The sequence below is a fragment of the Perissodus microlepis genome, chromosome 5 (assembly GCF_051167445.1).
Source record: "Perissodus microlepis isolate ML-2025 ecotype Zambia chromosome 5, ASM5116744v1, whole genome shotgun sequence".
In the NCBI taxonomy this organism is placed as follows: Eukaryota; Metazoa; Chordata; class Actinopteri; order Cichliformes; family Cichlidae; genus Perissodus; species Perissodus microlepis.
In genome coordinates, this window is record NC_140465.1 from 778375 (window position 1) to 788837 (window position 10463).

At 39.2% G+C, this 10463-nt stretch overlaps 1 pseudogene; it reads right to left on the reverse strand.

Moving 5' to 3' along the window:
- Positions 1 to 4967: 4967 nt before the first annotated feature.
- LOC146386337 (uncharacterized) lies at positions 4968 to 9597 on the reverse strand (annotated as a pseudogene).
- Positions 9598 to 10463: the final 866 nt, after the last annotated feature.

Consider the following 10463-nt stretch of genomic DNA (forward strand, 5'->3'; position numbering starts at 1 on the left):
CGCAGGGCTAATCATCTGAAAGCCCTCCAGATAGTGCTTTTTAAGCCCCTCTTAGATACACATCGTCTCTTTTGTTACGCTGTGAAGCTGTCATTTATGATTGTAGACACAACACTAAAACCTCCCCTTTTGTTCTTAAATTCTGTCCTTGGCCTCTCTCCACCCTGTCCTGCTCCTTCATTAAACTGACACAATACTACCCATCCCAACCCCAACCAACTCATACAGTAGGAGATTTTACCAGTGCAAGACTTTATTTTGCAGATCAGCACAGAAATACGCACAAATGTTTTTAAAAAAAGCTAAACTTAAAAAGCTACAATATTTAATATCTCTTTTTTAAGAAATCATAGGATTAAGATGATCAGTCAAACTGACTGACAGGCTGACTGCTGAAAGACCGCTGAGAGTTTTTCATGCCTGTGATCTTTCACAGCTTTGATACTGGCTCCCTCTAGTGGTTTCAAGACACCACCGCAAGAAAAGAATGCAAAATAGGATATTTTATCTCCACAACACTGGAGTCTGGCAAAATGTTTATTCTCTTTAAAATCCTATGTCGAAACATTTGTTGAACAGCCATGAAGACAAATAGCAACAACAATAATAAAACAATGTAATGTGTAATGAACACAGACTGCGGAACATTTATTGGTTTCTCTCCCACCATTTCAGTGGGGTCTTTTCTTCTTTGAACATAAATGTTCACTTCAGCCTTTACTGCTTCTCTTAACTGTACATGGGATCAAACATAACCAAGACTGAAGCTGCTGTCATTGGAAGTGTGCTGCTCTCCAAAGTTTTCTCCTTGGCTTTGGTTGGAGGTGGCGTTCTTCCATATTCTTTCTCCACTCCTGCACTACTCAGTGAACAACAACAAAAGTCCTTTCACATTGGTCAGGTCACTGTCCCTTTCTCTTCAGACAGTACAGAGGTCATCAGATGATGCAGTTCAGGCTTCATACAAATGAACAAAGTTTACTGCAGCGAGGCTTTCTTTGTTTTATATGGCTCAACAAAACCTAAAACCCCAACTGGAGAAAATGGTTTTAACGACAGTGGTTATCAACTTCCTCTGTTAAGCCGGGGTTTGTGCTTCAGGCTCTGTACGTACTCACATAAACATGAGTATTTTGTGGGTTATGTGCGTCCTCTTCCACATGACTGGTATGGTTGTGGACTACTCCAGTCAGACACATTGTCAGCTGATGATAAAAAAAAGTGTGCACAATAAACATTTTTATTCTGGTGATTTTTTCAGTGCTGCTGTTAAGGTGACTGTTGCACATTAGAGATCTCAAACTTTAAACAGGATCAATTTAAACATTAAATGTTACTGTGCCACTGCCCAATGTAGGAGGTGTGGAAATCGCTTTAGTTAGCAGAGTTAGCAAAGTAGTTAGCAAACTAAAATTAATTTTACTGATTAAAGTTTTCTAGTAGCTTAGATTCCAGCAGTTTAAAGATTATTTAGCAACAGATTAGAATCATGTACAACATTTATACATTTTCTTCATCATGAAATTAGTACATGCATATTTAAAACATGCTGAAAATAAAAGAATCAGTAAAAACCAATTCCCTTGTTTATTCCCTTATATTTACATTTTCTGTTCTCGGTTTCATTCTGGTTTGTGTTATTCCATGATTCCCTGTTTATTCCTGCCTCCTCTTTGTTTCCTTGTCTGACTTAAGGCCCCAGTGTACCTGCTGCAATGGCTGCTTTGCTTGCTGCTGCAACCTTGTTTCACAGTCACTTGTATTTTTACACAAATCACAGGAAGCTGCTGCAGTATTCTCCTGAATAATAAGTGTTGCCACAAAAACAGTACCACACTTTTGCAAATTTCAAACAGTTCCACCGTCTCCCTCTGTACATCTGCATGTCTCTGAGTTTCTATACTGAAATATCATTAAAATTGCGATTCAAAACTGCCACAATCGAACACTTGTGTTTTGAACCCAGCTTCAGCTGGCCATGGCACAACACGCCAGGTTACAAAAAGAATCAAGAGTTACACGATCTGTTGAAGCACCACAAGACTGTTGTGCGTCAAAGAACAACCTGACTGTTCTTTCTAGTATAGTGCGTTTCCCAAATGCAATTTTAGTCTGAGTACCTTTAAGGGCTTTTGCTATCACTGCTATGCAGTTGATATTTTAAGCTGCTGATCCTGAATATGAAGTTGGTTGGCTGCCAATTTAAAGAAGATAAAACACAAGTTCTTGTCTATGCCCTGACTACGGAAGAGGATTAGGGCCACTGGAAGAAAAAAAAAGAAAGAATTCTGACTTTAATCTCAGAATTCTGACTTTTTTCTCAGAATTCTGACTTTAATCTCAGAATTCTGACTTTTTCTCAGAATTCTGACTTTAATCTCAGAATTCTGACTTTTTCTCAGAATTCTGACTTTTTTCTCAGAATTCTGACTTTAATCTCAGAATTCTGACTTTTTCTCAGAATTCTGACTTTTTTCTCAGAATTCTGACTTTAATCTAAGAATTCTGACTTTAATCTCAGAATTCTGACTTTATTCTCAGAATTCTGACTTTAATCTCAGAATTCTGACTTTTTTCTCAGAATTCTGACTTTAATCTCAGAATTCTGACTTTAATCTCAGAATTTTGAGGTGGGCACCTGCAGGCTTCCAGCTTCAGTGACAGTGATGTGTCCAGTTTGGCAGGTGGAGAACTAATTCACTAAATATGGTGGATATAAGTGATTTTTTTGCGTGGCCGAGGGGTCCCCGAAGATGCTATTTTATTAATGGAAGAGCAGAAGGTGAGTAACAAAAAGAGAAATAGTTTGGTGTGTCCTATTTTTTACAGGAAAACAGTTACGGTAGTTACGGTTAGCGGTTAGCATGCTTGTTAGCTTATAATGTTATATAGGAATGAACGTGTTTCACGATGTTACAGTATACTAGGTGAATTGACGTTTTAACTGTTGTTGATTGCAGGATCATCCCAGATGGGTTCGTTGCATTTTATTTTATTGTTCTACTATTTCAGAGTTTTTCAAGGCAGTTAAGCGGAGCTGTGTTACAGATGCTAGCCGCCTGCCAATATCACTGATATATTTGATGTGTACAAGTAAGTTACACTTAGTACAGCGGAGGGGAGAAACTGTAATGAATGTTTATGCGGATATTTCACTCAGAAAAATGGGTGGCGTTCATACACAGCCACCGACACAGCCCCGGTTGTTGTTCTGACGGTGGCCGACTGACGATCCCCTCACAACATGTTAGCTAACACAAACTAATGTAGTGCATGTAACTGTGTGTATACGTTAGTGGTACAGTGTCGGAAGAAATGAGCAAACTGTTAACTGTTTATAATGTCAGAATGACATCATCATCACACAGTGTAATGTATGTCAGCTCAAGAAGGAAATCATATCTTATACTCTGAGCTGCCCAGTGCACTTAACGCCTACGTGTGGAAATGGTAGGCTACACTACAGTTCACTACCGGTAAAAAAAAATAAACTTAATACAATATTTGATTTTTTTTTTTATAGAACAATAAAATAAAAAGTGCTGGCTGAGGAGCGCTGCCGCGTTGAACTTTGACCTCGGAGTGACGTGACGTTTGTTCGCACAACCAATAGAAGTGCAGAAAGTCGCAAACCAGGCATATTGTTCGCATAAACACAAAAATAAATAACGAAATAATCCCGATATTGTGCCAAAGACTGATTTATAATGTTACTTTGTGTTCTATGTGTAATACCTTTGCTTAAATGACTAAATGGACTGTGTATTTATGACTCTGCGTTATAGTCCTGCATACATAAGTAACATTCATATGTACAGATAAAAATGTACAGAGATATGTACACAAGCGTGTACACAAAAGTCTACTGCTGATCGAGCTGCTCAGTGGTCGTACAGTCTCATGCAGAGAGCGTGGAGGTGTTGTCCGTTGCCATTCCACCACTCCAGCAGACCACAACATAAAAGACAGCAGACGCCACCACAGTGTCGTAGAACATCCTTAGAAGACGTACTACCTAAATGTTGCAGAAAATGACTGTCTTTTCTTTCTTCTTGTGTGCAGATTGACTGTGACGTCATAGCACTGATGGATGACGCAACTTTGGCAAACTACATTCCCTCGTACGGAGACCGAATTGCCCTCTTCAATTTCTGCAAAAGCAAGCAACCACTGTCAAAAAGAAAACTAGGACTTCTGCAAAAAGTTCACCTCTCAAAGTGAGAGGTGTCACAGTGGCTGACATGTCAGATTTGGATGACTTAATAAGACTGTATTTCAGACTTTCTTTCAGTAACAAAGCACATAGTCATCAGACAATTATAAGTGTTCGAACTCTAAAGAGAATTTGTAAAAGACTTGGGCTTTTTAGAAGGAAGAATCAATCAAACTTGGAGGAAGTGCTAGCCTTTGTCCAACAAGAGATCATGACAAATGGACAGATGCAAGGTTGGCTACATCTTCGTGCAATTCAACATGGATTTGTGGTGTCACAAGATACTGTAAGATGCATAATCAAATTGGTTGACCCTCAAGGTGTGGAACTGAGACGAGCTCGACGGTTGAGAAGACGACAGTACAGCTGCAGAGGGCCAAATGCTCTCTGGCACATGGATGGCTATGACAAGTTGAAACCATATGGTATTGCTATCAGTGGCTGCATAGATGGTCGCTATGTTTTATGGATGGAGGCTTATACCACAAACAATGACCCTAAATTGATTGCAAGTTATTTTCTGAAAACAGTTTCATGCATCAGTGGATGTCCAGAGAGGTTACGTGCTGACCGAGGTACAGAAAATGGTTGTGTCGAACAAATGCAGATGTTTTTACGGAGAAACCACACAGACAGTTTTGCAGGTGAGAAAAGTGTCCTTTACGGAAGAAGTACGGCTAAAGTGTCAGTATGACGTATGGTGATTCAAAACAACAATACAAATGTACTGTGTACAGTAACATTTTATTGGAAAAAGTTTACAAGAAACCTGTTCTTGCCAATGCCAATAACATGGCTAAAACTCATAACCATATAAGCTGCCCTGTAACAAGAAAGACTCAACTTTTAAAACAAACTTATAGATCTCATACAGTCTTGTTATGCATCAGTATACATCAGTGACTTACTGTAAAGATCATGAACACTGGCTATTGTGGTACCACATATTCCTTCAGTGTCATCTATGGCAGCGGTCCCCAACCCCCGGGCCTCGGACCGGTACCGGTCCGTGAGTCGTTTGGTACCGGGCCGCGAGAGTTGAGGCTCAGGTGTGAAATGTATAGTTTTCAGGGTTTTTATCGGTTTTCAGCGTTATTTTGTTATCGTTTTTATCGTTTACTCGGTTTTCCTGGGTCTTTTCACGTGTGTTATGAATAAATTTTCTTTTTTCCGGTACCGGTACTAGTTTTATTTTGTTGTATTTATCCCCGACACCTTAAAGGCCGGTCCGTGAAAATATTGTCGGGCATAAACCAGTCCGTGGCGCAAAAAAGGTTGGAGACCGCTGATCTATGGTATAGAAATAAAAACAAGTGTGAATGGTTGAGAACATACATGCATACAAATAAAAATGCATAATTTCTGGCAGTAACAAGACATTTTTTCAGGTGTTAAGATTAATACTATATCTGAGAACATGACAATTTGGCATTACAAAAGGATGCCAGAATAATCACGGCACTTGACCACTGCACTGAACTGTACAGTGTTTATTTATGATCTCAGTAATCAATAACCGTCTTCAAAACAGACTGAATCCTTTAAGCAGCTTGAATCAATTTGATGGATGAATAACAGGTATGCTTAGAAACAATATGACATTAAGAAAATACTGGAATTTTAAAAAATATTTTCACCAACTTTAAATGGAACCTTTGTAATCAACAACAAATGCCAAACTTTGATACTTTAACCTACTTTAACTAAAAATTGCATATACTGTAAAGCAAAATATTTTCAGACATGACAAATGCTAAAGTATAAAATTGTACTTATTCCTTTTACAATACAGTGTTGCATAACAGCATTACTTTTACGTTATAACTATGTTCAGTTTTAGCCCTGACCTAATAAGAAAATACCATCTGAATGAATTAGTCTTACTACTAATTACTTACAAAAGTATTTGACTGTGCTGAGCTCTCACACCACACATGGTGCATTAAAGAACGTTTAAGAGCAGTTTAATTATAGTTTATAGATCTTTAGTATTCTTTCTTCATGCTTTTGCTGAAGGTTTCTGTCTTACAGCTGGAAAGCTTGGATTTGGTGAAGACAGCTCTGGATATGGTAGTAAACAGTGTACCCATTAGTTTTGTTTTGTGACTGTATCATGTAAAACTCAAAGTGATAAAAGAAAATGAAATATTAGCCAAAACTGAACTTCTAACAGAGATGAAAAACTTCTCTCTAATTAAAAAAGTATTTTGTATAAGTTCAAAATACATAAAAATACATATTCCTAACATCTCTTTACAGTTATGCTCTAGGGTGCATGAGCAGTTCAAATGTAGCGCAGTGCTGTAGAGAGTCTAAACAATGTCCATCACCCAGACATTACTTTCAAGAACTGCATTAAATTCAGAACGAAAATCTGGGAAGTTTTCATAGCTGTTAGCTAGCTGCAGAACATTCCCACATGTGTGTCCGACTGGTCTTCTTGTAAACTCTGTCATATCTTGAAATTCCACATAAATACTGTTTGTTACTATAAGATCAGATCCGGTGCAGAAACGCATACATTTCTGAAGTTTAATGTTATCCAGCTCTCTGATGAATCTTTTGAGATGATTTTTCACTTCTTTTTGTTGTGGAGTCAAATCCACAGCAAATTTCAGCAGCTGGCACACTTTTTTTGAAGTTGGTTGCAGTTCAGAGAATAACTTGGTCAGTCCCTCTGGACTGAGGGAGATATGGGGGTCGATGATCTCCCTCCAGCAGTCAATAACAAACATTGGTTTTTGGACAAGCTCTTTGTGCGCTATTTCATCACGGATTGTAGGAAGAGTCTCAGCAGTGATTCTTTTTCTACAGCCATAACTGTCAAGAACTTCCACAAGATCATCAAAGTCAACTTCAGAGAAATCTTTTACTGCTTCCATCAAAACATCACATTCTTGGCTGCTGACACTATAAACACCACTGAAAAGCACTTGTTCCAGGAAAGGGATTGCAAGTTTATTTAGAAAATACTGACATTCTTGGTAACCTTTCAAGAGTTTTCGCCCAACTGCCTTCCATTTTTCAGCAGGAAAATCATGGCGAATGAATGGCACTTTAACGGTTGCACCTAGGGTGCATCGCTCATAAAATTCATGCCAGAAGCATGTGAGTACATCTCTTAGTATTCATGATCCAGTGCCTGGTTCTTCAGTGTTGTCTGGAAGTACACACTTCACATTCAGTGTTTTTCTCAAAATCTCCTCATCAGAGAAAGCAGTAATCATGTCATGTAAAGTGTCAGTATGACGTATGGTGATTGTTATTACGTTCTCTGAATTAGGTGGACTGAGGGGGACAAGAAAACCCTCATAGACTGATGTGTCTTCTGTATCTTCTTCAGCGTCAAAAATTGGACCAAAAGTAATTTCTGGATCATCTAAAATTTCTGAACCAGCGATGACTTCATCAAAATTACCCCTGACTTCCCCCACTTGCAATGGATTAATATCACTGAAACTTCTCCTTTGGACTTTCTTTTCTGGTTTTCATTTTCTCATGAAGTTTTTGCAGAAGTCCTAGTTTTCTTTTTGACAGTGGTTGCTTGCTTTTGCAGAAATTGAAGAGGGCAATTCGGTCTCCGTACGAGGGAATGTAGTTTGCCAAAGTTGCGTCATCCATCAGTGCTATGACGTCACAGTCAATCTGCACACAAGAAGAAAGAAAAGACAGTCATTTTCTGCAACATTTACACTGCAAAGCAATATTACGGTTAAGCCTCTTAGGTCACCGCTAATGCCAGTAGGAGAGTACTGACTGTAGTTATCAGAAAAGCTATCTATTTTATGCAGGGTGAAACACAATAATGAAAGAAGCAAACTAAGGCACAGCCTTTCAGTAAATAATAAATCCTCTTCTGTATTTAAAAAAAAGCAGGACTTGATTGGTTGTGATGTAGGTAGTACCTGTGGTACATAGCCGATTATTAGAGATAGGTTGATCATGTTTAAGATCGAAGAATTAATCAATGGCAGGACTTCTTTGAGCAGTTTTGTAGGAATGGGGTCTAAAAGACACGTTGATGGTTTGGAGGAAGTAATTATTGAAGTTAACTCAGAAAGATCAATTGGAGAAAAAGAGTCTAACTTAACATCAATGGTACTAAGAGTAGCTGTAGATAATATTACATCTGTGGGATGATTACTGGTAATTTTTTCTCTAATGATAAAAATTTTATTTGTGAAGAAGTTCATGAAGTCATTACTAGTTAACGTTAAAGGGATGGTTGGCTCAACAGAGCTCTGACTGTTTGTCAGCCTGGCTACAGTGCTGAAGAGAAACCTGGGGTTGTTCTTATTTTCTTCAATCAGTGATGAATAGTAAGATGTTCTGGCTTTGCGGAGGGCTTTCTTATAAAGCAGCAAACTATTTCTCCAGGCTAAATGATGATCCTCTAAATTTGTGACACGCCATTTCCTCTCCAGATTACGAGTCATCTGCTTTAGGGTACGTGTTTGAGAATTATACCACGGAGTCAGGTACTTCTGATTAGAGACCTTAGTTTTCACTGGAGCTACAGTATCCAGAGTCGTACGTAGTGAGGAGGTGAAATTATTAACAAGATAATCGACCTCTGTTGGGGTAGCGTTCAGATAGCTGCTCTGCTCTGTGTTGGTACAGGGCATTGAAGATGATAACAGTGGGTGGATTATATTCTTAAACTTAGTTACAGCGCTTTCAGAAAGACATCTACTTTGATAAAATCTACTCTCCACCGCTGTGTAATCAATTATTGTAAATGTAAATGTTATCAGGAAATGATCAGACAGGAGAGGGTTTTCAGGAAACACTGTTAAATGTTCAGTTTCTATGCCATATGTTAAAACAAGATCTAGAGTGTGATTAAAGTGGTGGGTGGGTTCTTTTACATTTTGAGAGAAGCCAATTGAGTCTAATAACAGACTAAATGCCATGTTGAGGCTGTCATTTTTAGCATCTACATGGATGTTAAAATCACCCACAATAATTATTTTATTTGAGCTCAGAACTAAATTAGATATAAAGTCTGAGAAATCAGACAGAAACTCTGTGTAAGGCCCAGGTGGACGATAGATGATAACAAGTAAGACTGGTTTCTGAGTTTCACAGCTGGGGTGGACAATGTTAAGCATCAGGCTTTCAAATGAATTAAAAGTCTGTCTTGGTCTTTCATTAATTAATAGGCTGGTGTGAAAAATTGCTGCCACACCGCCCCCTCGGCCTGTGCTTCGAGGTTTCTGGTAGTTAGAATGACTCGGGGGTGTTGATTCATTTAAACTAACATAATCATCCTGCTGCAACCAGGTTTCTGTAAGGCAGAGTAAATCAATTTGTTGATCAATTATCCCAGCCAACATGTATATATGGGCCCCACCTGGTTTTTGCTCGGGCTGGATGGGTACCATGTGGGCATGGGCTCAAACTGGGCTTTTTGTATGGGGCCTACTTGGGTTCTTCACATTAAACCCATATGGTCAATCCCAAGTGAGCACTTTTAGTAGGTCCTAGCTGGGTCAAACATGGGAAACACTTAACTTGGTCCAAAATGGGAAACACATGTAGGACCCACTTGGGTTTTCCACCTGGGATAGACATGGGCAAACACAGTCATTTAAGGATAGGCTGTTGTTATGTGCCCCAGGTGGGGCAAAGTTAGGTAATCAATATATGTTTTAGTATCGATGACACAGGTGGGGCCCACCTGGTCAAACTAAATGGGTCGCACATGGGCAAATGCAAGTCAGACCCTGAAAACATGTCTATATGGGCCCCAGGTGGGGCAAAGTGAGGTAATCAATATATTTTTTAGCACTGATGACACACGTGGGGCCCACCTGGTCAAACTATATGGGTCGCACATGGGCAAATGCAAGTCAGACCCTGAAAACATGTCTATGTGGGCCCCAGGTGGGGCCAAGGTTTGGTAGTCAATATATTTTTTAGCACTGATGACACACGTGGGGCCCACCTGGTCAAACTACATGGGTCGCACATGGGCAAATGCAAGTCAGACCCTGAAAACATGTCTATGTGGTCCCCATATGGGTTATGTTAAGTTAATATGGGCATATATTTTATGTGGGCTCAAGATTGTTTAGTATATATGGGACCCACTTGGGTTTCTCACATGAAAGCCATATGGGCAAAACCAAGTGGAAACATATAGTAGGTCCTGGCTGGGTCAAACATGGGAAACACTTCACTTGTTTCAAAATGGGAAACACACGTAGGACCCACTTGGGTTTTTCACCTAGGTTAGACATGGGCAAAC